Source organism: Hemiscyllium ocellatum, chromosome 2 (assembly GCF_020745735.1).
Source record: "Hemiscyllium ocellatum isolate sHemOce1 chromosome 2, sHemOce1.pat.X.cur, whole genome shotgun sequence".
Classification (NCBI taxonomy): Eukaryota; Metazoa; Chordata; class Chondrichthyes; order Orectolobiformes; family Hemiscylliidae; genus Hemiscyllium; species Hemiscyllium ocellatum.
The window spans coordinates 114,293,671-114,321,626 of NC_083402.1; the positions used below are offsets into that span (position 1 = coordinate 114,293,671).

The 27,956-nt window shown below is 40.5% G+C and overlaps 1 protein-coding gene across 2 annotated transcripts in view; it reads left to right on the plus strand.

Moving 5' to 3' along the window:
• Positions 1-7,391: 7,391 nt before the first annotated feature.
• Positions 7,392-27,956, plus strand: part of LOC132824570 (phospholipid-transporting ATPase ABCA1-like) — a 164,586-nt gene continuing 144,021 nt past the window's right edge. The window contains exon 1 of one of the 2 annotated variants that reach the window (XM_060839183.1): positions 7,392-7,664. The gene's annotated coding sequence lies outside the window, so the exon portion shown is untranslated. Of the gene's footprint in view, positions 7,665-23,413; positions 23,522-27,956 lie in introns of those variants that run through there. The other variant, XM_060839182.1, reaches the window with a different exon arrangement.

Here is a 27,956-nt window from a genome sequence, read left to right on the forward strand (position 1 = left end):
CTTTCCTTTGTTAGAAGACTCACAGGCAGTCTGTTCCCAAATTCCATTACTCCTCTTCCTGCTGTGAGAAGATACATGACAGGTGTTTGCGAAGGATCATTGTCTGATTTTCCTGTCTCAAATTTGGAAGAAATATCAAAGGACGAATTCTGCAACTTAAGTTGAAAATCTGCTGCTCATTGTGAAATCACATTACAATCTGAAAATTTTCAAACTTCTTTTCTCTCGCTAGTCTGTCAAAATGGGGATGACATTTGCAATCAAGTGCAGGAACCTGCACAGGGGTCTTACAACAGTGGGGGGGCTGTTGCCTTACTGGCTAGTTGACCAGAACATTCTCCCACTCTTTCTGCCTGCCATAGTCATATCAGCAGTATTTTCATGCTGATAAGCAATCTGTTTGGTCATATCATGAATGCAGTTCCTGTGGTCAGCAAATCCTGAAGTATGACTATAACACAAAGCTTCTCTCTCAGACGTTGAGATGCTATTGGACTGCAGCATGAGACCTCCCTGTTTTGAAGTAAATAGTCATGCTCTCCTCATAAATTATTTTTTTCATCTTTCCCAATGGAAACTGAGTATATTTTGGTGCAAGATAAATCAAAAACCTTTGAACATATAGGATGACAATTATGATCAAATTCACTTTGGTCAAAGAAGGTAACTAATCCTCAAGTAATGACGCAAAATAAAGAATGCACCATGTTTTCCCATATTAGTAGACAAGTTTTCTTGAATTATACAAGAAGACTTCTAGGCTCCTCCTCTGTTTAAAAGACTTACTTAATAACCTAGCTGCCAGTGTAGTGTTGTATTTTTTTTAAATCTCACTCCCAATTTGTGTCCCAGTGAATGTGTTATCTCCCTCCTGAAATAACTCCTCAGAGGCCTGTATCCTATCACCAAGGCACCCTTTATTTACACATGGAAAGTCCTTGCCACTGCTTCAGCTCCCTCAGAGTCAACTCTCAATGTGTTAGAATGTCTGATACTCTTCTTTTGATCTGTGATCCAAGACTCCCTGAGTGGACCAGATTAACAGCCCCAATCAGGGAACTCATATTCTATGAGGTCCACTTGGCTGATCTCATTATAATATCGATGACTGTATCGGCGATGCCTCGTGCTCCCATGAGGAGGTTGAACACTTCATCAATTTTACCAACACCTTCCATCCCGACCTCAAATTCACCTGGACTGTCTCAGACTCCTCCCTCCCCTTCCTAGACCTTTCCATTTCTATCTCGGGCGACCGACTCAACACAGACATCTACTATAAACTGACTGACTCCCACAGCCATCTGGACTACACATCCACCCACCCTGCCCCCTGTAAAAACTCCATCCCATATTCCCAATTCCTTCGTCTCCGCCGCATCTGCTCCCAGGAGGACCAGTTCCAATACTGTACAGCCCAGATGGCCTCCTTCTTCAAGGACCGCAGATTCCCCCCAGACGTGATCGACGATGCCCTCCACCGCATCTCCTCCACTTCCCGCTCCTCCGCCCTTGAGCCCCGCTCCTCCAACCGCCACCAAGACAGAACCCCACTGGTTCTCACCTACCACCCCACCGACCTCCGCATACAGCGTATCATCCGCCGTCATTTCCGCCACCTCCAAACGGACCCCACCACCAGCGATATATTTCCCTCCCCTCCCCTACCAGCGTTCCGCAAAGACCACTCCCTTCGTGACTCCCTCGTCAGGTCCACACCCCCACCAACCCAACCTCCACTCCCGGCGCCTTCCCCTGCAACCGCAGGAAATGTAAAACTTGCGCCCACACCTCCTCCCTCACTTCCCTCCAAGGCCCCAAGTGATCCTTCCATATCCGCCACCAGTTCACCTGCACCTCCACACACATCATCTATTGCATCCGCTGCACCCGATGTGGCCTCCTCTACATTGGGGAGACGGGCCGCCTACTTGCGGAACGCTTCAGAGAACACCTCTGGGACGCCCGGACCAACCAACCCAACCACCCCATGGCTCAATACTTTAACTCTCCCTCCCACTCCACTGAGGACATGCAGGTCCTTGGACTCCTCTATCGGCAGAACATAACAACACGACGGCTGGAGGAGGAGCGCCTCATCTTCCGCCTGGGAACCCTCCAACCACAAGGAATGAACTCAGATTTCTCCAGTTTCCTCATTTCCCCTCCCCCCACCTTGTCTCAGTCAGTTCCCTCAACTCAGCACCGCCCTCCTAACCTGCAATCTTCTTCCTGACCTCTCCGCCCCCACCCCACTCCAACCTATCACCCTCACCTTGACGTCCTTCCACCTGTCACATCTCCATCGCCCCTCCCCCAAGTCCCTCCTTCCTACCTTTTATCTTAGCCTGCCTGGCACATTCTCCTCATTCTTGATGAAGGGCTCTGGCCCGAAACGTCGAATTTCCTGTTCCTTGGATGCTGCCTAACCTGCTGTGCTTTAACCAGCAATACATTTTCAGCTCTGACCTCATTACAATGGCTACATCCGAGGACATAGTCTGGTTCTTTTTCTTGTGGCGCCTCCTGAGGCATTCTAGCACCAGGTTAGGTTCTTCTGACTCTGTGTTGGATACAGGCAGTGTGCAAAGCATAGGAGCTCACGTCCCATGCCTGGAGCATCTCAGGAGAAATTCACTCTCTTCTTCTGGCGGCAAAGGAGGTGATGCAGTGAAACCTGCAATGTTCAGAGGTCTCTTTAACGCTTGATGGAGAGGGCGAACCCACAGGTTCTAACAGCCTCTCCATCTGTTCTGAGGAGCAGAGCATGTTTTGCTCCTGCAGCACTTGCGAGTTTGCGGCTTTCATATATTCCACGTGCTTGTTCAGAATCATCACTCTTACCCGAACTTTATACGACACTGATCCTGACCTCTTACCCATGCAGGACCATTTCTGTGGTTCTTACGCCATACTTGATCCCTTGTAGTAAACTGTCTCTCTTACTTTGCAGAGCCTGGTGTCCAGCACTAGCATTTCTGATGTCATTTCACCCTTCCCCCCCAGCTCTGGGAAGGTCAGATTTAATGTAATATGGAGTCTTCACCCCATTAGCAGCTCTGTTGGAACTATCCCTGTAGTCACATGATAGTCCTATGATCAAATTGGAACCAGGACAGTTTGATATCTAGTGAAGTTGTAAGCTGTTTCTTTAAGCCTGCCATCAAAGTGTGGACTGCTCTTTCTGTCAGGACATTGGATGATGGATGGCATGGAGCTGTCTTTATATGTTGAATACCATTTGACTTTAGGAAATATTCAAATTCCATGCTGGTAATCAATGGCCTGTTATCTGTAACCAACATTTTTGGGAGTCTGTGTATTGCGCAGATGTAAGCAGTTTTTCCATTGTGGTTTCTGAATTAACTCTTTGCATGTCCAATCAGGTTGAGTGGACATCTACAATGACTAAGAGCACTGAGACCATGAAAGGGCCTACATAGCTGATGTGTTACTGAGTTCAGAGTTTACCTTGCCAGTCCCATGATTGTGCTGGCAATACGTTTTGTCCTTGTTGGCACTCAGGGCACTAGCTCACTAATGTGGATATGTCTGCATCCAAATCTGGCCACCAAACATAACATCGTGGCAACATCTTCATTTTAGAGACATCTGGGTGACTGTGCAGTTTAGCCACTATCCGGTAACGATCTTTGGTCGGCCCAGTCACACTTTCTCCCCATAATAATATGGCGCCTGAAATAACTCCACAGCGGTCGGTATCCTGTCACCAAGTCACCTTTATTTAAATGTGGAAAGTACTTGACACTGATCCAACTCCCTCAGAGTCAGCTCTCACAGTGAACAGAATGTCTGCCACTCCCCTTTTTTATCTGTCAACCAGAGCTCCCTGATTGGACCAGATTAACAGCCCCAGTCAGGCTAATCTCACTGCAATCACTACACAGGGTAAGTGTCCCATTCTGCTCTCTGTTATGTTACACATATCTGTGTCCCTGCCCCATCTCCCACCAAACCCTTTGACAAACCCTTTGTTACATGTAATATCTTCCTTCACTCTCCCCATACTCCACATCGCTAACCTCATATGCCCCGCTCATTGCCTCCTCGCTTCTTTGGAACACCTCAACAGTTTTCACTCCCCCCCCCCCTCCCCCCACTCCATGTACCACCCCTAACAGCCATACCACCAATCAGTGTTCCCTCTAAGCTGGCTGGCTGCCCCAGATTCTTCCCAGGCTCTGCACAGGTTGATGATGATATTGTGCACAGACTTCAGAGATCTGTATCATTGAAAAAAAAGGTGAGAGGATTGCCACCCACATGTGTTTGACTCATTTGGCCTCTTTACATCATTATATGAAAAGACAACCCTTAATAGGTCAAGATGTCATAGAACAAATGAGGGGTCTGAGATATCTGTGTCCTCACCCCTTCTATGGAAAGGATATTTGCCCTGGTGGGAGAATACAGGGACTGCTCCTATGGGGGTGTGAAGACATTATTATTCAAATAGCCATGTCAGTAAAACTTGTCATCGCACTGTAATGGACATGTTAACTAGGCGTCTAATACCACTGCTGATCAAGTTACAATGCCTTCTCCCTTTTATGTCTTACAGGTGCACCCATTGCAAAACCTCCACTTCTTCCACATCTTCAAAAGTTAAGTATCTCTCTCATTCCTTTAAAAACTATAATGTTTGTTCCTACATCTCTAATTATACTATATTTTTCTTACTGCTCTTCCTGTTGTCTGTATTTATAAAATTCTTTTCCAGTTTACAATATGTGCCAGGATTTCTTCAAGTATTCTCTTAGCCCTTCTAATATATTTCTTTTTCCACAACTCCTGTCATATTTTCCAAGCCTCGTATGACTTTTCTTTTCTGTGTTGACCTAACATATACTGCTTTCTCATCCACATTTTCATTTTGATTTCACAATGCAGGCAATGAACTCTAAATAATGTTGTATCACCTCTACAGCTTGTGGGAAAATTCCTAACTTGGGCTCTAATCAATGTTTCCCATTGTTTAAGCATCATCTTCGCTGCCAGATTATTTTTCCACTTTATCTAGGTTTGTTCCTTTTAATCTAACAATTAAGCATTTTTTTGTCATGGTTTCTCAGCCAAATTTCTCTTTATTGTTCCTTCTCCACTTTACTTTTATTATTTTGATTACAGTTTTCCACTTTCACATGACCATGCTTTTGCTGCATTTCCTAGAATGAGATCCATTTTCTTGTTGTCATACTATTTAAACTGGTACCCTTGTAAGATCAGACACATTGTAGAAATGTGTTTCCTTCTTTCGTACTAATTTTAGGTGGATAATAAAAGCATTACCTTTATTTCTTTGTCCCTATAAATTCCTTATCCGTGTAATTTCTACTTTGCCTTGAGTATTTATACTCTGTAAACAGCTGAAAGATTTGCCTTTGAATCTTCCAAGACATATGAAGAACCGGATTTGAAACATTCCAGTTTAAATTTAAACATTCCTACTTTAATATTTAACTTTTTAACTGCCTTTGCCATTGTTAAAGATTCCAAACATGAAACTGTTATCACTATTCATAAGCTTTGGTAACAGACAAAGTAACGGATGGACTTGAACATGGTGCATGGTGAGTTCAATACCAATTAAATTTCGTAATCTGTATGTCTGTGAAACAAGCTAATCTTTTATTATGGCATATGAACTTGGCCATTCAGCTCCTTGAGATAGATCTATCGATCAAAAAACTCGCAGCTGATCTGATTTCTACATTGCCAACTGTACCTCATAGAGTCATACAGTCATAGAGGTGTACAACATGGAAACAGACACTTCAGTCCGAATTCGTCCATGTTGACTAGATATCCTAGTCCCATTTGCCAGCATTTGGTCCATTTCCTCTAAATCCTTCCTATTCATAAACCCATCCAAATGCCTTTTAAATGATGTATTTGTACCAGCCTCTATCACTACCTCTCGCACCTCATTCCATATATGCACTACCCTCTGTGTGAAAAAGTTGCCCCTTAAGTCTTTTCCCTCTCACCTTCAACCTATGCCCTCAGGTTTTAGACTCCGCTACCCTGGAGAAAAGACCTTGACTATTCACTCTATCCATGCCCTTCATGACTTTATAAACTTCTATAAGGTCACCTCTCAATCTCTAATGCTCTAGGGAAAATAGCCCAGCCAATTCAGCCTTTCATTATAGTTGAAACCCTCCAATTCTGGCAACATCCTTGTAATTCTTTCCTGATCATTTTCAAGTTTCACAACATCTTTCGAATAGCAGGGAGACCAGAATTGAATGCCGTATTCCAAAAATGGCCTAACCAATATCCTATTTATTTCAATGTGGCCTCCCAACTGCTATACTCAATGCAGTGGCCAATAAAAGCAGGCATACCATAAATTTGCTGGCCTGTCTTCCTGTGACTCCATTTTCAAGGAACTATGAATCTGCACTCCAAGGTCTCTTTGTTTGGCAACACTGTCCAAGACTTTATTCTTAAGTATATACATCCTGCTCTGATTTGCTTTTCCAAAATGCAACTCCACACATTTATCTCAATTAAACTCCATCTGCCACTTCTTCGCCTATTGGCCCATTTGATCAAGATCCCGCTGTACTCTGAGGTAACCTTCTTTGCTGTCCACTACACCTCCAATTTTGATATCATCTGCAAACTTACTAACTATGCCTCCTATATCCACACCCAAATCATTTATATAAATGATAAAAAGCTGTGAACCCATTTGAAATTCTTGCAGCACATCGCTTATCACAGGCTTCTCGTCCAAAAAGCCTGTACTCCACCACCATCCTCTGCCTCCTACATTTGAGACAATTTTATATCTAAATGACAGGCACTCCCTGCTTTCCATGTGATCTGACCTTGCTAACAGTTCCACCATCCGGATTCTTGTCAAACGCTTTACTGATCTGCTTCAGACAACTCGACTGCTCTGCCATCATCAATCCTCTGTGCCACTTCTTCAAAAAAACTCAATCAAGTTAGATTCATAGAGTCATAGAGATGTACAGCATGGAAACAGACCCTTCAGTCCAACCCACCCATGCCGACCAGACATCCCAATCCAATCTAGTCCCACCTGCCAGCACCCGGTCCATTTCCCTCCAAACCCTTCCTATTCATATACCCATCCAAATGCCTCCTGCACCAGATAACCTTTAACTTCAATGTTAGTCAAGAATCAATTGATCACTGTCTTAAAAATATCTAACAACTCTACTTCCATTTCTCTGAATGTGTTATAAATTAATTTTAGAAATGAAAATACATAACATATATAATACAAAATGTAGAAACATAATATATAGACAAGTTGTGGATTTGTTGAATTAGGGAGTAGAGATAACATTCATAATTTATTTATGACACTTTTATTTCTTATAAAACTATCCCCAGTGGAATGATACTTCAATAACATGGATACAACTGAAACAGGTGGGAACATTTTCCTTCAGCCGTAAATGAGAAGAGAAGATTTGTTGGATGTGTTCACGAAGATAAGGAGTTACTAGAGTGTGCACGTGGAGAAACTATTTCCATTGGCAGAAGGATTGCTAAGCTCAAAGCACAGTGATTGAAGATAACTGGCAAATTTTAACCAGTAGAGAGCTGAGAAGACTTTTTTTGACACAAAGACTTGTTACGATTTGGAATTGAGTGCCATAAAGGTAATATACAAAAATTAAAATTGCAAATATCCTTGTAAGAGAGAATTTAGCAGAGCTGTAGGGGAAGAGCAGGAGTTAACTGTTAGCTTTGTCAAACTGTAAGCACAAGCCAAATTGACTATTCCTGCATTGCACAGTTCTATGGATTAAGAATATTATAGGAATAGGACATATTAAGGTAGGAGCACACACAGGATAGGGCATGCTCTGTTGGCACTATTAGTATCTAATTCAGTAAATAGGATTGAAGTGCTCTCAATGTGATGTATGTACAGTCTAGAGAGGCTTGCATATGGAACATTTTTCCAGTGTATGCAGCACAAGCTAGGCAATGCAAATATAGTAGGATATTGTAACTACAGTAGGATTATTGAAACATTGTCTCCTAAAACCCCAACCCTGTCATCACAAATGGAAGACAGCATCACATCTAAGAGAACATTGACAAATATGTATAAGTCAAGCTGAGAGGAAATCAGCTTCAAGTCCTCAAGTAGCCTATGAGAAGTTGGATTGTCTTTGTGATCTGTACTATCCAAGTGTCTGAATAATGCAATTGCCCCTTGAAGGGTCTCACATCATTCACAACTAGAGCTTGTGTGCTCAGACACAAAAAAAAATCTGTTTCCACCTATTCTGCATGTGGTCACAGTCATTTTTCATCGAAGAAGGAAGGCAACACAGGTCACAATTCATGTAGTGAGTCACAGTCTGATCCCTATTGTAGAATATGGACATGAATGTGTTTTGTTTGTAAAAGAGCAGTACAATTGCATGTATATTCTGTTTGCCATGAAGGACTAGTTGTATTGGGTAAATAGGACTATATGAGCAAAGCAAACATGAGCACACCTTTTAGCCCTTCAAATCCTCTCCATCTAGATTATAGCTGACCTGTTACCTCAATGATATTTTCTCATACTATCTTCATACCTATTGAAATCTATTGACACTGTCTTGAATTCACTCAAAGACTGAACTTCCACAGCCCTCCTAGATGACAATTCTAAAGTTTCTTACTCATTGAGTGAAAAATCCCTCCATATGTCAGATCCTAAAATGTATCTCATGGTCTGAGAATGTGTGTTGCAGTTGTACTGTTGATCCAGCCAGAGGTATCATCAGTTGTATAGGTTAATTGTTCTGAAAATGTTAATGTTGCAGACTGCATTAACCTCCAGTCAGTTTGATTATGTCATATGGACTTAGGTGGGGTAACACAATATGGCCAAAGGTCTCATGGAATGAAGATCTTGTAGGCTTCCTTGTAACAATGTCCACCTTAAAATCTGAGTTGTTATTTTTTCTATTGACATCTTGTTTAAGAGACATTTTCTCATTCAGACTCACTTGAATATAGCAAGCTACTATGAGCAAAGCATGTAGCAGTTGCCATCATAACACATACAAAATAGTGATCAGTGGGTGAAAATGGAATCCAAATACACTACACCATGCAACAAGGTAACAGCAGTGAGAATTCTAGTGAATGCAGGGGCACTACTGAATACTTACCACTTCAACCACTTTATGGCTATAAAAGCTACTCATACAGATGGTCAGCAGTTGAATAATAAACCAGCTTAATGGTAGATCAATGTGCACAGAGAAACACAGGGAGAGAACAATAGTGGAAAGCTTTCACAACCAGAGCTGACTTTCTCACATATGACAGAAGATTAGATATTCCAGTTTCCTTTTGGGAAGTTGTCTGAGGGAAAATACATTGGTCAATGCTATGGATCATCAGGCGTACACCCCAGGGCCCAGTCAGTAATGAAATGGCCAAAAATCTGATTACTCCTTTTGAAATCTATGATTTCACAAGAGTTTTAGGAGTGGATCACAATCCTATGATCATCCAAAAAAAAAAATGACTGACAGAAATCAGCAAAATCTGCAAGAAAATATAGATGAGCAGAAAAAGGATGAACAGAACATCAAGTTGAGCTCATTAAGTGAACTTTATCTGTGCTTCTCCATGCACTAGCACAGCCAAATGTCCAGGAATAATGTTGGGTGACGAAGACTTAAACAAAAATGTTAACTGGGAATGTGTGGAAGCTGAGGACTGATAGGGTCAACAGGGAGTATAAGGAATAATTGAATGAAAGGTTTTGGGGGTCACCTAGACTAGAGGTTAATGGCAGGAAGTACAAGCATTCAAATTTGGCAGCAATGAGTGCTGTTCTGCCCTTAAGAACATTCTTCATCATATAATAAGGTCATGGCCGTTCTGATTTTAACTGCAGAACTGCATTCCTGCCTAAAACTGATTACCTTTCACCTCTTGTTGAACAAGAAAAGGAAGTGATGGCCTAGTGGTGTTATCCTCAGACTGTTAAATCAGAAACTCACTAATGTTTTGGGGATCCGAGTTCGAATTTGAATTAATTGTTTTTAAAACCCGGAATTAAGAGTCTAACAACGACCATGAATCCATTGCTATTAAAGCTGCCATCCTTACCTGGTCAGGCTTACACGTGTCTCCAAACCCATAGTAATGTGGTTGACTCTTAACAGTTCTCTGGGCAAATAGGGATGGGTAATCCCATGAACAAATGAAAAGGAGTATTTTAAACTCTGCTTAAGATCATTCAAAGACTCTGCGTGCACCACATTTTTGGGAAGGGAGTTCCAAAGACTCACAACTCTCCAAGAGAAAAATAAATCACTTCATCTCTGTTTGTTATGGGTGACCCTGATTTTTAAATAGTGCTAACTAGATTCTAGATTTTTGCCTAAGAAGAAACATTCTCTTTATATCTACCCTGTCCAGGCCCCTTAGGAAGAAAATTTTCAGATGTTATCGAATGGCAGAGCTAGGTTATGTTTATGAGACACACAGATTTCTGATTGTTAAAAATATGAATGTGTTTTATACCTAGAGGCAGGAGTCCAGAAATAGGGCAGAGTATTCGATTCAGTTTCTTTCTGACTTATTAATTTAAAATGAGTCACAGGCATAAAAATGTAGACTCCTGTGACAAATTACGTAAAAAAAAAGTTTTATTTACATGTGTTGTTGATGCAGATAACTCTGGAACTAATTTAATGGGAAGTCAAAACCAGTTTAGGGAGAAAAATGTGACACACATGTTAGACAAGGTCCTACCAAGGATTCAGTTGTTGAACTACACAGCCAAATATTGTTCTTAAAAATAGAAATGTTGGAACAAGAATAGACATTCAGCCTTTTGACAAGCAAATAATAGAAAAACAGAACTAAACAATTGTTCAAATATATAAAAAGGAAGAGAATGGCCAGAGTAAACAAAGGCACCTTAGAAAATAAGGCTGGGAGGTAATAATGGGGAACCAGTTGAAAAAAATACTTTGTACCAGTCTTCACAATAAAAGATACAATTCACAGTCCAAAAACATGAAATATTCAATAGGCAAAACAAGGGGAGGAAATAAATACAATAACTATCACTTGAGAAAAAAGTGCTAGGGAAACCAATGGGCTAAAGGTTGAAAAATCCCCTGGACCTGATTGGTTGCAGCCAAGGCTATTAAAGGAAGTGGCTATTGAGACAATTGGTTGTAATCTTCCAAGAATCCTTAGATGCAAATATTCCTAGAGGATGGAAATATAATACCTTTATTTAAAAATGGAGGAAGCAAACAGAAAACAGGCAACTATGGAGATCATGAGGATTGGAGATACTGGAAAGTTAGAGTCGATACAGTGTGGAGCTAGAAAAAAAGCACAGCATGTCAAGCAGCATCAGAGGAGTCGGAAAGCCAACATTTCAGGTTATGACTCTTCATTGGGACTAAAAGATGTAACAGCAGAGCATTTTCAGAAACAAAACATAATCAAGCAGAGTAAGCATGGTTTCATGAAGGTAAAATCATGCCTAACAAATTTATTAGAATTCTTTGAGGCAGTGACAAGCAATATTGATAAAGGAAATCCAAAAGGCATTTAATGGTACCAAACATTTGGCTACTGAATAAGCTAAAAGCCTATAGCTTTTAGATATGTACCAAGGTTCTTTGGACAGCACCTTCCAAACCCATGGCCAGTACCAATTAAAGAGTAAAGGCAGCAAGATACATGGGAACACCAACAAGCTTCCCTTCATGGCATTCACTAGCCTGACTTGGAAATATATATCACTGTTCCTATCGTGCTACTGCAGCAAAAGCCCAAAACTCCTTCCTTAACTGCATTGTAGACATATCAATATTAAATGGACTGCAGTGTATCACCAGCACCTTCTGAATGCAACTAGTGATACACAATAAATCCTGACCTAGCCAGCAAAGCCTACATTCCATGAGTAAATAAAAAAATTATAAAATTATCAATATTCTTGGTTTGTGCTAATTTAGCTAACTTTAAGAGGGAGGGCCTATATAACTTGGATTCATGACAGGAATAGACTTGGGGTTCCGATTCCTGATCACTATTCACTAAACTGTGTGCATTTTAGCTGGGTTTTAGATCAATATCTGATATGTTGCTCCAAATAGTTTGTCAAACACTATTAATAAAATACATTTCATGACATTATTATTAAAATACATTTCCAATCTGATTAAAATAATGAAAACCATCTGCATGTAATGGTGAATGCAGTAGTCAGGTTGGGGGTTAGGATAGTAGGTTGAATGTGCAGTAGTGTAGGACGGAGGTTTGAGGAGATGTCTTTCATATTATAAAGCGGAGATGAACATCCCTCTGATAAGTAAAACCAAACCACCCAGAGAGGAACAGCTCGCCTTGTAATCTGATAAAGAATTGTGACAAGGAGTATAACCTATCTCTCACCCCCAAATCTGTCATAAAGGAGTAGTTAAAAGAAATGGAATCCTTTCACTCACTCTACAGCTAAGTGACAATTTATTTATCTAACCCCAACATTGAATAAATTAACAGAATACCTAACAAACTGCACAATTACTCCCCAACTACTAGTTATTCCCTGATTGAATTAAATCCTAGATGTAAGTTTGCACGCTGAGCTGGAAGGTTCAGCGAGCAAACTTATATCCAGAACCTCAACCTGAGCTACAAATCTTCTCAACACTCGTTGAATTAAATTCTATTGGTATGCTGTTTCAATAACACAGGTCCCACTTGTTTAAATCTAGGTAATAAAAAAACAATAAATTAAAACTTAGTCTCTCAAAGTTCACACAGAATGGATCTTCCTGAATTTACTTTATCATCTTCTATTGTCTTGCTCTGTCTGAAATGCCTTCTCAGTTGTTTTCTGCTGTCAAGAATATTTGGTAAATGTGTTGTGTACCTTTACAGATAGATGGTGCTTTTTAGAGCGCGTGGAAATGTCTTGTTTGAGCCCGGTATTTCTTTCTCAGATGGCTCTCTTTTCAGATGGCAGTTGGCTCTCCGCAATATTCAAAACACCCACATCTTTTATATCCTTGATTATCTTTTAATTTGTTTGCAATTAGATTGGTTCAAGGTTGTCAACACCATCAGATTTAAATTTGATAGGTTATCAGTATCTAAGAGCTTGATTTAAAAGGTTTGGCTGAGTCCACCTTGTTGCCAGAACAACAAAACACGACTGCCATTTTGCCTGCCAACTGCAAGGCCCTTCGATGTACTTGTTTCAATTTTGGGGTTCTCTGCACATTGCCTGCAAACTTCCACATACAAAGCACGATCTTTTAAAGTAATGACGTTCCCCCATTTTACAATTTTACCATTTTTACACATCAACTTTGTGACAGTGTGCAGAGATAAAGTTGTCCCAAAGTTTGTGTCCTATTGCTTTATTGTGCCTGTTACAATCTTGTTAGTCACTTGCATAAATGGTCTTGTGCCTTATGCATTTGGATGACCTTTTGTTATTGAATATCTAACCAATGCATTGAGAAGTAGATTTTAGGGCAATCTGTAAGGAGTGCTCATAATATAGACCAAAGTCTTTTTCAGCCCACTCCTGTCCCATTTCTTTGAAGATAGAATCATGGAATCCCTACAGTCAGAAAGATCTCATTTGGTCCATCGAGTCTGAACTGACCCTCTGAAGAGTGTCCTGACCAGACTCAAAAACCCAACTCCATGCTGGTAACCCCACATGTTTTTTTTTAACCATGGCTAACCCACCTAACCTGCACATCCCTGGAAACAAAAGGACAATTTATTAGCATGGCTAATCCACTTAAACTGCACATCTTTGAACTGTGAAAGGAAAATGGAGCACCTGAAGGAAACCCATGCAGGCATGGGAGAGCATGCAAAATTGACACAGAAAGTCACCCAAGGCTGCAATTGAACCAGGTACCTGGCTGTGAGGCAGTAGTGCTAACCATTGAGCCATTGTGCTGCCAATAGATTGAGAAAATACTTGGTTAAACAAGATGTGAACCAAATGCTTAACTGTTTAGTTTCACAAAAAAAAGTAAACCTCGAGATAATCAAAAATCAAAATCACTTTGTTCAATTAGCAAGACATGCTGATGGACTAATAAGAAATAATGCAATAAAAGCTAGACATAACCTATGACACACATATCTCAGGAAAAAATAAAGCAGAACATTATACTTCCCTACATGATTGTGACTGGAGAAAAACAATAGCTTGGGTTTTGCATTTTTGAGGAAGTAGTGTATCAGGCCAAAAGCCTGTTAATAGGCAGATGGCTAGAGAAAAGGGATTTCAAATTAGTGGGCAGAACCTCACCAACTTATTTTTTAACCATAGGTAGTGACTCTGGTAGTCTGTGAGTGGATCCTGCTAATGAGATCTCCCCAGTGTATAAAGATGACACAAACAAGAATTTCATTCATTAGGATTGGCAGTCAAGCAGGAGAGCCAAACAGAGCGGATATAATTGTAGACAATTGGCAATCTCACCAGGCCAGTGGGGAAGAACTTAGAGAACTGGCATTTGAAAATGGAGGTACACTTAAAAATAATTGGTATCACAAAGATGTCTATAGCTGCCAGCCCACCATTTTGATAAAGAAACACAGTGTGAAGGGTAGGGTGGCAATAGTTCTATTGCTATTAGTAAGACATCAGGGGTGTGACCAGTCTGCTGGAGCAAGGTGCCTCATTTTTCTCAATCTGCCTTCAATAAGACCACTTGGAGGCTGGAATATGGTGAATAATTGAGTGATAAGCACCTTTCTGAAACTATTCCCCTTTCCTTAAAACCACATCCAAGTGGCTGATCAGATTCAATCCAGTAAAAGGGAAGGACTGTATATTTTCAAAGTCACATCATGCACTTAGTAAGGTTGGTGGAAATACATAATTAAACAGAGAGATAGTGAAGCAGCAAGAGATGGTTTCGCCAACAAGGCGTATCATAACAATAGAGAGGCCAAGAGGGATGCTATGTCATGAGAAATGCACCTGCAAGAGGTGGAAATATTAAATTAAGGATAAAGTTAATTCAGACTAAATGAGCAACCATGTCAAAGGAGAGCGGCAAAGAGTTAAAACGTAAATTATGATCACCAAGAATGAATGCTCGTTTGACAGAGGGGTTAAAGTAAGATTGAAGGGAGTTATGTTGACCTGAATCATAAACACGTAAAATGAAAACCCAACATAAATAATGATTAAGTGGTGAAACAGGGAGGAGAAGTGAACTGACATCTGGAGCAAAGGCAAGCTACCCCCTAAGGCATGAGGTCAACAAGAAAAAAACAAGAAAAAGCTCAGCTTCCCTACATTTAACTGACGCAGCAATATGATTACAATCCTGCACAATCAGCATTCCAGCAGAATGAATAAGGAATGTGTCTGGATTACTCTTTCACTTAGCCATAAGCAGAAATTGTTCCAGATTTAAAATTGAACACTAAATGTACAATTAAAAATGTGAAGGGGGTGTTGAAGCTTGAATAATATAGAGGAAAAGTCGGGAACAGGAGTCGACTTCAACTCCTCAAACCTGTTCACACCCATTCAATGATTTCATGACTGATCTGAACTTTCTTTACCTATTTTAGTTAATAATGTTGCCTAACGAAAATATGCAATTATTTTTACATAAGGTAAATTCTAAAATAGTTAAATTTGAAGCTGTATAAAGTCTCAACCTAAGCTGATGTCATGCAATCTCTGGTTAGATAAGAAGTAGTTAAGCACAAAGTCCCGATGCAAAGTAATGTTTGTTGGTAGTCTTTATAATTATGCCTAACCAGGCTATTTTACTTGTGTCAATTGCTGTCGATGAGCAAGATTTTGTTGTAAAGCCAAATGCATTTTCTCTTTAAGATTATGTAGTTGTTTATCCTCTACAACTGATAATTAAATAGATCTTTGATTCAGCAGAGATATAATCAGCATCAACATCATCATCGGTGCTCCCTCACAGATGATGATGACTCTCTTCCACTTTCAGGGTGAGTCCATAAGTGGCTGTATAGTCTGATGCTGATTCTGTAGGCTCTGTTACAATTGGAGCAGAAGGTGGTCATGGGAAAGGGCTGGTGGGGCATTGCTGTACCAGTGCGTTCCTGTCGTTTTTATCGCATGGTTTCAATGTTTTCCTGACAGCAAATCTCAGGGTGCTCAACACCTTCCCTGGTACTCCTCCTCCATTTTGGACAGTCATGGATCAGTGACTCCCAGGTGTCTGTGGGAATGCTGCACTTCACCAGTGAGGCCTTGAGGGTATCACTGAAGCGCTTCCTCTGTTCCTCTGGGGCTCACCTGCCATTCTGAAGCTGGGACCAGAGCTCCTGCTTGGGGAATCTCATATCAGTCATCAGGATGACGTGCCCATCCCATTGTAGTTGATCAAGTGGTCAGTGCTTCAATGCTGGGGATGTTGGCCTGGTTGGAGACTTTGGTATTGGTGCATATTTCTTCTCAGTGGATTTGCAGGAACTTGCACAGGCAGCATGGGTGGTACTGCTCCAGCACCTTGAGGTGTCTGCTGTAGATGATCCATGGCTCAGAGTTAGAGGAGGACGGGAACTACCACAGCTCTGTATACCATGAGTTTGGTGTTGGATCTGGTGACAATACTCTACTCAAACCAAAACCCATCAGTGGTTGGTTCCACGGATGTACAACAATTATATTTAAAGGGAGAAAGATTTCCATTCTTCTTTGCATAAAAATAGTACATTCTGACCTTACCCTTGAAAAATCTAGCCCAAATTTTAAGATAATACCATTTGTTCTAGACATCTCCAAAAATGAATTTCAACTGCTTTCTTGTCCAATGGTGAAGACTGTTAATGAATCTTTAGCTGTCTGTGGTTTGTTTTGATTCATCTGTATGAATACTTCTCGTTCCATTGCTTTATGTTTATCATTATGAGGCACTTACCACCATAAATATTTTGTTCATAAGATTACTTTCAAAAACTTTGTTTACAGAAGTTTACTTTAAGAGGATACTGCTTCCAGTGTTCTGTAAGAGAATTCTGTGGTTAGCATGCCTTGGGCTGTTTGTCCCTTCAAGGGTGTTATACTCTTGGTTCTCTCGGGCATTGGTGCCCGAGAGGTTGCTTTGTCTTACTAGGCTGCTACTGTTCTGAGTCCCTAGCCTCCCAAATCCATCTTTATTGGAGAGTAAAGTTTCCTCACTCTCTTCAGTAGTGTAAGACTCTTTACCTACACTGGATCCTACCGTGTTACTTGATGCAGCTTGTGCATCATATCTCTTCTGCTCCATTACATGCTTCTCCCTAGATTCTGTTTGTTCTCTTCTGAAGTCAGAGTACCATCATCATTGATATCATCTTCATTGGTGCATGTACATATCATTGTACCAAGGCAAGTTAAGATGCCACAAACGTGCACAAATGATATTGGTCCTGCTTCTTTGACAAGAAGTTATAAATTGAATTCTGAAGAAAAGTCATATCAGACTCAAAATGTTAACTGATAGATGCCACCAGATTTAACAAGTTTATCTTGGGTTTTCCATTTTTATTTCAAGAGCTATTAAATGCTTGATTTGCGCTGGGAATATAATGACTATGCTTTTCACAAACCACATCAATGTAAATCTCAGTCCAGACAGAGCTTACTGTGTAATTCAATTAAGAATGCCATCATTACAGAGTGATCAACTTGCTGTCCAGAACTAAAATTCAAACTTAAGTCCTAGACAATATAATACTGGCTCATAAGTCAACCAGATCTCATTGAAAACCAGAATATGCTCCAGGAGCTAAAAGGCATGCTCCTGTTCCTATGTATGTAAAAAAAAAGTTGAAGCTCTGATACATGGTTTTTATAGTTTATTTTCTACTTGTTCGCTCTGCACAAGATAACTTGACCACTTCGACAATTCTGTTAAGATTAATACCAGGCAAAATGAAAAGCACCAAATCTGGTCCTGCATCCCAAACAGTCAATTCTGGTGTTTATGCTCCAGAGAGTCTTCTTCTACACTAATTAAGAAGGCAAATGCAAATAAAAGCAAGGATGTACTTCTGAGGTTCTATTAAGCTTAGGTCAGATCAATTCTTGTATGGTTTGGAGTATCGTGCACGGTTTTGGGCCCCATATCTCAGGATAGATGTATTGGCCTTGAAGCACATTTAGAGGAGATTCACGAGAATGGTCCCAGGAATGAAAGGCTGAATGTATGAGGAACGTTTGAGGAGTTTGGCTCACTACTCAATAGGGTTTAGAAGGATGAGGGGGGATCAAATTGAAATTTACAGAATATTGAATGGAGTGGACAGAGTAGATGTTTTCCAATGGTAGGACAGACTAGGACCCAAGTGCACAACCTCAGAGTAAAGAGAAGACATCTTAGAATGGAGATAAGGGGAATGTCTTCAGCTAGAGAGTGGTGAATCTATGGAATTCATTACCACAGAAGGCTGTGGAGACCAGGCCATCAAGTATATTTAAGACTAAGATGGATAGCTTCTTCACTATTAAGGGGATCAAGAGAAAGCGAGAGAATAGAAAGTTATCAGCCATGATTGAATGATGGAGTAGACTCAATGGGCTGAATTATTTAATTTCTGCTCCTATGTTTTACGGTCTTGTCAGCTAACCATATCAGCACCTAAATTATTTGAAATAGTAACTCTGTTTCTCTTTCCATAATTGCAGCCAGATCTGCTGAGTTTCACCAGTTTATCTAGCTTCCTCTGAAATACGTCTAATGCTTCTACCACACCATCTTATCGAAAGTTCCACATCCATATACTAAACATCCTCTGGGTAATGACATTCACTCCAAATTCCCAATTAGATTTCCTAGTGACTACTTTATAGTTATGGTCCCTTGTTTTGACCTTCAACTACAACTGAAAACATCTCAAGTGGAGGAATAAGAGTGTGGAATTTACTGCCTTGGGCAAGCACAACTGTGAATGTCTGCAGCAACTGAAATTTCAGCCTAGCTCTGGTAGCTCCATATTTTGCTTTATCTAAATTGAGCATTATCTAACACACCTATAAAAGGGCTATAACAAACCATTTTAGTTATACAGTACAGTAATTTACACTATTCTCTGTCATAAATATTTTCCCATCCCCGCTTGTTATACTCTTTTAGTTTGTGACTGTTGATGTCAGTGCTGCATCATTTTATACATCATTAGCCTATCTACAGATGTATTCTCATTTTACTGCAGCTAGCACCTGACTTGCCTTTAATCAAGCTCACTGGGCCCAATACTTTTTAAATTCGTACAGAGAAATGTGCGGAAAAGTTTGAAAAAATGTTTTTGTGTTGTAAGTGATGCTGTGACTAAACATTTCTTTCAAGAACCTTAACAGTTACAGCTGGAGTCATGGGAAGGATGGTAAGTATTTATTTTTTTCCTTTCAGTTGCTTTTTTGATCCACTTTGAATTTATTTTTCTAACTTTTCTGTTTAAGTTCCACAACACCTCACATGTTCTTTTTCAGCAAGTATGCAACTGGCTAATTCCAAGATGTCCGGCTCATTTTGTTGTTCAACAGATGGTGCACATCCTATTTGACCTCAGCTTGACTTCTAGGCCACTTACTGCTCTCAGTCACTGGGGACAAGCAACCAGAATCTGTTTGGTAGCTTCACTCTATAACACAAAGAAAATAAAACATCCACATCAAAGTTATCTATTAGTCTATGGCTCAAGGATGGTGTAGTGTAGTATCATGATACTCGACTAGTAAGTCAATGTTCAGTGGACATCGTCTTAAATCCCAAAATGGCTGGTAGTGAAATTTGAATTCAATAAAATCTGAATCAAAGAGCTGACCTAATTGTTATCATATAGCCACTGGCAATTGTTGCAGAAACCTGCCTGGTTCCCTAAAGTCCTGTAGAGAGGAAATCTGCTACTCTTAATTATTCTGGCCTACATATGACTCCAGACTCACCAGCAATGTGGTTGATATTAAATACCTTCAAAGCAATTAGAGATGGTAGCCAGTGCACCCACATCCCATGAACAAATAAAAACATGCTCCTTAATTGAGAACAGTATTTGTTTAAAAGATTGATCATTTTAGTGGTGACTGGTTGTGTAGAAAGCACAGCGACCTCTCTCTTTGGTCCAGTTCTACTAGCTTTGACCAAATCTGAAATAGTCAGATATTGAGAAGGTCAAGTTGGATGATGTGCATCAGCCTACACATGAAATCATACTGAAGAACATGTCTTTTAGCCATTTCCACTCATTAAAAGTTGGACAGAAGGAACTGGCCACTTGGTTCAGGCACTCAGTTCTCAAAATCCAGAGACACAGAGTGGAAATATTTAGATTGAAGCTAAGCCCTGTGCAAAGACTTAATAAACAGTGTTGTACATCTCTGCTCAAACATCGTCCATTTTAAAGAACTGCTTTTGCAGATGGCGCAAAGATTCAAGGAGGCCATTTTTCAGCTTGACATTTCCTTTAGGCTGGAAAGTCAGATCATACAGGGAGTGAGCAATGTAAGGAAAGGGAGCCAAGGGGGACCACTTCTGTGGCCGGAGGATTTCTCGCCCTCTCAAGAATACATCAAAATGAAGTTCAGATGGGATCTTGGGAAGCCTCAGCTCTTATCTGACAACCTTAGGAACAGAAACATTTGCTAGAAGTTTGCTGCATGCTTTGGCATCTTTTTGCATTTATATTTAAATAATGCTGAGAGCTGTGTTCTTCAAGAGCATCAGTGAGCAGTATTGAATACCTGGCAGAAGAACTCAAGGTTGCAAATTGAGAAGACGGCATTCCAACAGCTCAAGGCTGACAAAGGTAAATCTGGAGGGCATGTGGTTGGAACAGGAAACCAAAGAGGCCTGATCATGTGCTGACCATGTTGACATGCAGCCATGAGGCTCATCTACAGTCCAAAGTGAATTCAACAGCATCCCCCCTCGTTTATGGTACAGTGCTGCTCTTCTTAACAATGACAATGTCATCTATCAATGAAATAAAAGGATCTTTATATGGTGTTCTAAAGTTATGTTTCCCAGATGTCATGAGATGTCATCACAATCCTGCAATTGCTTCATGATATGACTACCATTGTCTGAGCAGGAAAACATACCTGAAACAGACACTTTTAAAATCTGGACTGAGATCAAACAAGCCTGTGTGATGGCCATTATTCTCATTTATTTTTAATTGTCTAATCAATCTGTCCAGTGATGCTACCATGAACTATCTACCACCAAGGCGGCACAGTGGCACAATGATTAGCACTACTGCCTCACAGCGCTAGGGTCCCAGGTTCGATTCCAGCCTCGGGCGGGTGACTGTCCATGTGGAGTTTGTACATTCTCCCCATGTCTGCGTGGGTTTCCTCCGGGTGCTCCGGTTTCCTCCCACAGTCCAAAGATATGCAGGTCAGGTGAATTGGTCATGTTAAATTGTCCATAGTGTTAGTCAGAGGGAAATGGGCCGGGTGGGTTACTCTTCAGAGGGTTGGTGTGGACTGATTGGGCTGAAGGGCCCGTTTCTACACTGTAGGAAATCTAATCTAATCAATACTGGATTGATTAGATTAGAGTCATATCATTGTGCCATCCCATTCACAGCTGAAATGGAGGCAACTGTGATGTCCCAGTGACTGTAATGATTCTGATGGGTGTCCATGAGGGCTTCAGGCTTTAACAGGACTGGAGAGTCAAGTGTATGGGCACCCTCCTTAGTTTGACCTGGTGGAACCAATTACATCACTGACAGAGGGGAAGTGGAAAGGCAGGGAACCTCTGGAATGTGACAAGATAAGTTCTCAAATGTGCCAGGCTGGTGCTTCTCCTCCCCTGGGGGTATCAAATGGTACTTTCCTGATCCTTCAAGAGAAGGTGTACCATGAGGGAGGTCTAGATGTCTTGACTATCACCTCCATGACTCCAACAATGGAATGCAAGTCTGAGTACATATCTACCAATCACTATGTTGTCCATTTGGGCTAACCTTTCTATCGAGAATTTGCATGTCAGAGCACTAACAGGAGACAGAACTTGGACCACCTCCTCCATCCTTCACTTTAATCGAGTGAGCATCTCTGGCATCAGTGCTTGGTATTCCCTGCCTCTTTCTGCAGAGCCAAAATCTTATTTATCGCATAGGCTAGGCTGGGATTTTTTACTCCAGTAATCCTCTAGGTCTCAGGACAGAGGTCTCAGTGTTGCATCTTCTTCCAAGTCCAAACCAGGGGAATATTGACAGCCTAGCACCCATTCAGTGCACATACTCCAATTGGTGCAGAGACTTGCACATGATCATACTATGTGACACCCTTCTGCACGGACACTGACACTTACAGATTGAGATCTGTTTGCCGTAAGTAGACAGTGTCACGCCCCCTTGTGCATTACAGGAAACCATTCATCGTCTTCCTGCACTGAATCCAAGTTCTTTTGTAAGGCACATGGGTTCTGTCTTCTGATGGTCTAGAGGACTTTTCTGCTTCCAATCCCAAGGTGGATCACGTCCTCCCACTCCTTGGAATGCCAGGAGCAGAACCTGTAGTGAGGCCTTAATAACCCACGGGGTCAGTTTCAGTTTGGTTCACAGATATCTCCAGGGGTTTGGGAACTACCAATTCCAGCTGAGGGTTTTCTCCTGGCTTGGAGTGAGTGAATGGCCACACATACGTCCCTCAGCACAGCGCCTGTTCTTTGACCCAAGAGTGTCCCAGGGTGAGGCTGATAGGATCAGCCATTCTATTGGCACAGAAAAGCCGAGGGGGTCCATAATGAAGTGAGAATCAGGTGATAACATGGGGAAACCAGGTCTATCTATCAGTTTCCAAGCCTACCTCAGAACTTGGACTCCATAGTGGGAGATTCTGTTCAATGTGTCAGCAGCCCCCTCACCACCTCTCTCCTACCAACACTGCGAAAATGAGTTACCACCCACTTTTAGAACCATACTGGGCTTCAGCCCTTCCTGCAGCAGAGGAGGACAGTAAAGTTGGGAAAGAAAACATTTTTTTTTAATTAAGAATGCGCAGCTCCATATGTTTTCACAGATCTGCGAATTTGGTGCTTTTTTTTCTTCGCAACAGGATCGTTTCTTAGCATTTCCTGGATGTTAGACTGTAAACCATGGCACTGGTATTAATCTCTCTCTATCCCTCATTCATTCATTCACTCACTCACTCTCACGCATCCTGAGCCCCAAAGAGCTGTCAGCAAGGGGTCCTTTGCTCTGTTCACTCAGTAGCACACCCCCGTTTTATCTCTCTGCTTCTCCCCGTGCTTCCTGGCGCCGCTAGCGACACAAACATATTTCAGCGAGGAGCTGGGGAGAGCGAGGATTGTGTTTGACCGATAGTAACCTCGAGATATCAATCAGCTGTATAAGAGCTACTGGAGGTTAAAAAAAACCTTCTCATACTTCCAACACACAGAGGGACAACACTGAGAGCACAACCTGGAACATTTTGCATGCTTTCTGCTCTTTCATGAAAACTTGAGTCCCTTCACTGACAGCCGACTGTCTTCAACAAAAGCAGGTAAGAGAGCAACATTTTAAAAATATATTTACAGTTTGCAGAGAAGTTTCCCGTTGGGTTGAAATGCACGCGGAGCTTTATCTTTTGTGTCTTAACATGTTGTGCAGGGGGCATGGAGACAATTGTATGTTCCCTTCAGGACTAAAATGCGGATTTTAGTCTCTCTTTTACATTGTGTAGCTCTTCTTTAAAACACATTGAAATGTCTTTGGAACTCTGTTTCATTTTCACATATCGATTTTCTCGCCCTCTTGCCTTTCTTTTAATCTTTTCCTTGCGGTATATCTGAGTCGCGGGATACATTTCCCACTGATAGAAAAAGTGTCTTGTTTTCAATTGGAATGGAATAGACCATTAGGAAGTGAGTGACGGTCCTGAGAACAGGCAACTTATTTACTCCTTTAATATGAAGCGATTCCGGACCGGACTGAGTAGATGTTACTTTCATTGCCATTTTTGTGTGTTCTCTTATTTCGGAGTTGAAGAGAGGGGCAGTGTAATTAAGGGACTAAAACTCAGGTCAAGGGTAAGGAAGTGTAAAGTAGTGATGGGGCTATATAATAAGAATCCAAATATGTTAAACTTATGACCTTTTATGTCCTATGTAGAGAGAATAAAACGGATCCTAGTGAGACTGTAGAAAGTAACTGGACTCATATTAACCCATTTTATCCAATGTCCTTTGTCCCCTTTTGTGTTAATGTATGTGTGCTGCACAAGTGTAACGAGGTGTGGGATTAGGGCAGAGAGTTGGAGGGCTGCACTTCAGAGTGTATGTGTGTCAATCATGGATTTTACATCAGCCCTTTCTTTATTGAACAACATCAATCTGCTGTGATTTAATAATTGAATTCTTTGCGGGTTTTATCACTTTTTATAGGTCCATCCATGACTAGAAACCAAGTTACTAATTCTTTCTTTATATGGGGTCTCTTCTCTGACTGTCTTGTCAAGGTACATAGAGGGCGACAGAGAGGAAAAGTTGCAGTTGCAGGTGGGAGTGAAGCAGTGGGAGTCCTGAAAGGTGAACCCCCATTGTATTAGGTGTTTTCACACACTTTAGCTTTACATCTTGGATGTGTATCATTTTGTCATTTAATATGAGAAAATTCCCTTGTGGTAGAGGATTTATCTTTTAAAAAGGACATTGTGAAATCACAAAAAGCTGCAACTTAGAAAAGTTGTATTTAAAAACTGACTTCACCATTTGAACTATAGAAATGGAAATGAAAATTGGACATTCTAAGTGCAACCTCAGAAAGTTGGATGATTCTGTTTTAAGAATAATAAAAGCATTTCAATTTTTAAATAAACGTTATAAAAAGAAAGCCTTCATTCGTGTGGTGTATTTCTCAATCTCCGAATGTCGCACAGTGCTTTCAAGTAAATGAATCTTTTGAAATGTAGGAAATTAAGTTACAATCTAGATTGTAGTGTGTATTGCAATAATTTTTGTCCATGCTCCTCTTTTTAATAATGCCACAAAATCTTATACGTTCTTCCGAGAGAACAGAGGCAGCATCAATTTAGCATCTCATACAAAGTATGGATTAGATGGATTCCTGAGTAATATATATTAAATTTGTATTTTTAAAATACAACAAGTCATACACTGCCAAGGAGGCTACTGAGTCCTTTGTGTCAGTGCTGGCTGTTTGAAAGAGCTAGTCAATTCTTTCCCAATAGCGCTGCAAATCTTTCTAAGAAATTATCCAGCTTTCTTTTAAAGTTGTGTTGAATCTGCTTTCATGACATTGCAAATTGTAAAACAGAATGGGGGTAGGGTTCGGGATGGAGATGGGGGTAGATATATGTATGTTAGCACTTAGTCGGCAGTAAAAGATTCCATCAGATTAGTAAAGCACATGACTCAGTTTCTGTGAATACCCCATATACGGTTTTCACTATAGTTGACGATGTTAAATTGTATACAATGGAAATCCAAGTAAGAGTAAGGGAACCTCAAACCCAATAAGGCTGCTGGTCTTTCTTTTTTATTCATTTATGGGCTGAGGGTGTCACTGGCTACATGGCATTTATTGCCCATCCCTAATTGCCCGCATGACAATTAAGAGTCAACCACATCACTGTGGGTCTAGAATCACATGCAGACCTGACAGGTAAGGATGGCAGTTTGAATCAGATGGGTTTTTCTGTCAATTTTCAGGGGTCGTTATTAGACTCTTAATTCCAGATTATTTTTATTGAATTCAAATTCCACTGTCTGCCATGAAGCGATTCGAACTGCTGTCCCCAGAACATGATCTGATCTCTGGATTAACAGATAATATCACGAGGGCTCTGAGGACCATTATCCCAGGAGGGATTTAAAGAAATCGATTAAGGAGGCCCCCTTAACTTGAATACTTAACACCTCACTGAAACATAGATTGCCCCCATGGATTGGAGTAAGTCTAATGTAGTGCCAAAAAAGTGAAAACAGCAACAAGTCAGAAGTTGGAAATTAGAGGCACATTAGCTCAACTTCAGTTATTAGAAAGTTCCTTGGGATGGTGACTAGTGATATCCTCCCTGATAATCTGGACAGAATTGGTGTTCAAGACTCACAACCTATTTCCCAGAAAAGAGTTCATATTGCACCAATTGGATATAATTTTTTTTACAGGTTTGTCAATATAGTGGATGAGGCTATCCATTTCATCAAAGTTCTATATCTGGCCTTCTAGAAATGTAATTTCACAAGGAAGACTCTAGTTTCATAGGAAAATAGATTTTTAATTGGATTGGGAATTGGTTGTATTCCAGGTAATATAGGGTTATTTGTAATACAACTGGCTCTACATGGAAAACAGTTAATAGTTGAGCCCAACAGGTTTGTTGCTGTTCCCAAGAGTTAAAATGAACAAGCTGAAGATATTGTGGGACACATTGATTGGTGTTAGTTTGAGGCCTTTAGAGGAGGAGAAAGATTTGATCTCGACACAATGGGTTAATTTCATAATTTAACAACAGCACTCATTTATAAAAGATTTCAGGATGTTTTAAAGCAACATTATCGAATAAAAGTTTACATGAGACACTTAAGGAGTTATATTAGGACATGTAAGCAAAGGGTTGATCCATGGGGATGTTTTAAGGAAGCTATTAAAGAGAAGAGTTCAAAAGTGGCAGTTGTCAGCACAGCAGTCAGTGGTTGAACAGTGAAATCAAGCATGTGAATAGGACCAGAATTAGAGGAGAACAATGAATTTAGAATACTTATGGGCTAGAGTAGTACACAGTGATAAATGATACTCATAAATTTGAGGATCATGACACAGATGTGAGTCTTTGCAAAAATCTACTCATATCTTCTTTGGATCTTGCCCTATCTGTGTATCAAGTTTCAATTAAATCTGTACATTAATTGCAGATAAACAGTCTACTTTAATTAGCCCAAACCTCTTTGTATCAAACAGAAGGCCTCATTGTGAGTATGGTGGACCGTTTTTGTCTTCGTGTCAAATATTGAGGTCTTGAAAATCTTTTTGATGGTTCATTTCTACATTGATACCAATGTTAAAATCCCTTATGTATCACAAGCTTAGGAAACATTTTTAGTGCAAGAGGAAAGGTAGACTTTATTTGAAAGCATTTAAAATGGTGAAGCGACCATGTCTCTGTGGGCAGACAATTTAAATGAGATAGTTTATGGAAAACGAGGAGTCATGCATATAGAGTGCGTAAGCATTCATCTCGGTAAAATGCCAGCAGAGTTTTGTTTACACAGAAGGTTATCGACATTGGGAAGTAGCTATTGGATTGTGCGGCAAATGTGGATTTACTGTAACAGTTTAAAAAAAAATTGGATGATTTCCTTATTGTAGCTATTTCTGTTGTGTATAACTGATAATTGGGGTGTTTCTGCTTCGTGGTCACCATGCAATTTTCAGTGCTGATTTTGATTGCCTCAGGGTACAGTTCAGAATTTCCAAGAATAGTCCTCCTCCTTTGTTGGCCGAGAGCTCTTTTATCTTTTTTTTCACCTTTCCTGAGAGATTACAAGATGTTAGTTGATGGGACCACTAGAGAGTCATGGTGCATTGTTGCACGGTGAATGAATAAGACTCAATTAATCAGGTAACCTTCTCCTGTCTGCCTTTTGCATTGTCAGGATGCATGCTTCCATACTTAAACTTAAAAGAAAATTCTTTTCACAAGACAATCAACATGCATTTGCAGAATAAATATACTAGTTTATTAATTAATAATTCTAGCAGTTCATTCATGCCATTAGAAATCTGTGTAATTATTTCCAAGCAATATTTTCTTAACCAAAGTGTATATGATGCCTCATTATATGAAGTTTAAACCTATTTTAATAAGGTAAAAGTACAATGGACTAAATTGCTTCTATAGTACTGTAGCAGTCTATGATTTTCTTTCTGCTGATGACATAGGCATACTGGAAACCAACAATAAGGTGATTCTGTTA